Here is a 2,789-nt window from a genome sequence, read left to right on the forward strand (position 1 = left end):
TTCTTCCACCTCTGTGTGGGCTTCTTCCTCTTCCTCTGGCATATGATCTTGCTCTCCCTCTACCTTGACTAAATGAAACTTGTGTCTTGAAGGCATGCTCCAATGAGGAGCTTGTTGCTTAATTCAGTCTATGTTCATGAGAAATCAGTGATGCATTAAGCTCATCCACTGAGAACTATGAGAGATCCTTTGTTTATTCTATGGCCACAACAATGGCATCAAACCTTACTGGCAAACTTCTCAAAACTTTCTCAACTATTCTTCTTTCCTCAAGTGTCTCACCATGAGACTTGATTTGAGTAACCAACCCACTTACATGTGTAAAAAACGAGTCTACATTCTTAAACTCTTTCATACAAATTGTTTCAAAGTCTCTTCTCAACATTTGCAGCTTTGTTGTCTTGAATTTTTCCATGCCTTGGTAGGCTGTCTGGAGGGTGTCCCATGTTTCTTGGACTTCATTGCTGCTACAACCCTTGGGAAAATACTTTCATGAATTGCTTGGAAAATATAGAACAAGACTTTTCAATCCTTCTTCCTATTGTCCCTTAACAAATCTTTTTATGCTGGATATAAGGCATTGTATGTTGTTGCATCTGCTAGTTCTTGAAAACCATTCTTCACCAAATCCCAAATGTCTTGAGAAGAAATTGTAATATCCCAATAATCATAATTTTTGCTATTAAACTGAGATAAAGCTTGTGCTTGATGCTTGATGTTTCCATTTCTGAGTGTAAGAAAAAAAAAATCTACTTACTCCTAAATATGCTAAAAACAATCTGCCCTCAAAATAATTTTAATTGCTAGTAAAGACACTTGTTTTTACACTAACAGAGTTTAGATGTTGAAAAATTTTACATAGAGAGGCAGAGGGGTGACTTTATCGAAGCTCGATTTTGCACAGCTAGATTTCGGGCAGGTATACATAGGCTTAAAAAAAACACAGCATTCACTCAAAAAAAAACTCAGAGTAAAATAGAGTAAGCTTGGAGCAACAATAAAAACTTAGGATTAATTTCTAATTCATGAAAATACATTCATATGAGACTGTGGCTCATTCACCAAGTAAAACAAGGTCTACAGTGATTAAGCTTGGAGCAACAATAAAAATTTAGGATTAATTTCTATTCATGAAAATACATTCATATGAGACTGCGACTCATTCACCAAGTAAAACAAGGTTTACAGTAACTATTGTTTTCAGGCGCCCACCAAAATTTTCTCCACGATTTTCTCTCTCTCTTTCTCTCTAACTTGAAAATTGACTTTTACATACATATTTATCTCAACATAAAATTTTACATTAATACATGACAAAGCAAATAATTAATACCTTGTTGTTGTTGAGTGTGGACAATAATTGCAGGTGTTTGTGGAGTGTGGGCAATAATCGCAGAATGAATGCTTGCCCATATCTATTTACCAAAATACATTAAATGCCTTGAATTCTTTGCTATGTTGCAGAATGGTTCGTGCGGTACTTTTGTTCTGGCTTCAGTGCTTCCATCTTCAAACAAAGACGCAACTTGCAAAAATACTTTTGACAAGTATAGCTGCTATCAGGGTATTTATTGCGGTGGTTGGGATTATTATTTCCAAAGTACTCATTGGCCACAACTCAGCATGCATACTGGGGAGTCCACTCTTTCTCTTCGGAGACATCCGATAAAATTGGAAAGATACAGAAAATATTAGCATGGCACCTGTGCAAAGATGACATGCACAAATCTAGAAATGGTCCAAAATTTTTAAATTTGAAAAAGTATCCCATAGACGATTCATTAACATACCCTATGCAAGTATGACAAACACAAATCGAAAAATGTCCCAAATTTTTAAAATTGAGAAAGTGGACCATTTTCTTCTTTGAAGTGTTGACCTATATATTTCAATGTTAATTTCTTAGTACAATTTGATATAGATATTTCAATGTTAATTTCTTAGTAAAATTTGATATAGATCCACGAAAATATAACTTTCTCCGTTAAGAAATGAAAATCTGTTTTTTTTTTTTTTTCTCCGAAAAATGATACTGGCCGGTCCACTTGTTGGCCACACACTGGTCTTATTTAGCTCCACAGGATGCACAATTGCAATTGCTTCACACAGCCCGGAGTAGCTCACATGCTGCCAAGGTAGCCAATGCAATCGAAGTGAATAGAGAGGCATGAATAGAAGTGATAGCTGAGCAATCGAGCAAGTAGTGCTGGTGCATATGATGCCTTGGTCTCCATTTCTGTGAACCTCACACATGCGGGGCAAGTATATACCTTTTCCGTTCTTTTTTTTCACTAAACTAGTCAGCTCGATCAAACACAGACTCTTCCTTACAAAGTCACTGGTGCGCTTCTCCATGCAGGCTGCTACTCAAAAAGTGATCAATCACACGGCATGTGCAACCTACAGGAATCTCGCGCCTCATAAGCCACCGACGATGCTCTTCCACGACTAGCTGGAGGTGGCCTTCCATTTGTACCAGTGCAGCTCGAGCTCTCTGAGCACAAAGTCTACGCAACTTCATGAGCCATACAAAACGCCCATATAATCTCAAAATAAAAGACAAAGTATTACATATCTGTATTTTTGGCCCTTCCCTCAGAGGCGTTAAAACCAAAAGTGTCATGCCCCTACACCTGCGGTGATCTTCCAACCGCTTGTAGCGAGGTGCGGCACCACCGAACGCTTTTTTAAACAATACTAACGTTTATGGGCTATGCCTATTCCAACATGAACATACTTAACTTGTGTTTTTATAACCGAATAAAGTGTTATCCTTTATACTTTAACAA

The 2,789-nt window shown here is 37.4% G+C and overlaps 1 non-coding gene across 1 annotated transcript; it reads left to right on the forward strand.

Annotated features, from left to right (window-relative positions):
• The first annotated feature begins 1,646 nt into the window (after positions 1-1,646).
• Positions 1,647-1,749, forward strand: LOC149149796 (U6 spliceosomal RNA). The gene has a single exon (XR_016263842.1). It is a non-coding gene; the product is annotated as a U6 spliceosomal RNA (small nuclear RNA).
• Positions 1,750-2,789: the final 1,040 nt, after the last annotated feature.

This window comes from Pinus tabuliformis, chromosome 9 (assembly GCF_031772625.1).
Source record: "Pinus tabuliformis cultivar Carrire ecotype Pingquan chromosome 9, CPIR1, whole genome shotgun sequence".
In the NCBI taxonomy this organism is placed as follows: Eukaryota; Viridiplantae; Streptophyta; class Pinopsida; order Pinales; family Pinaceae; genus Pinus; species Pinus tabuliformis.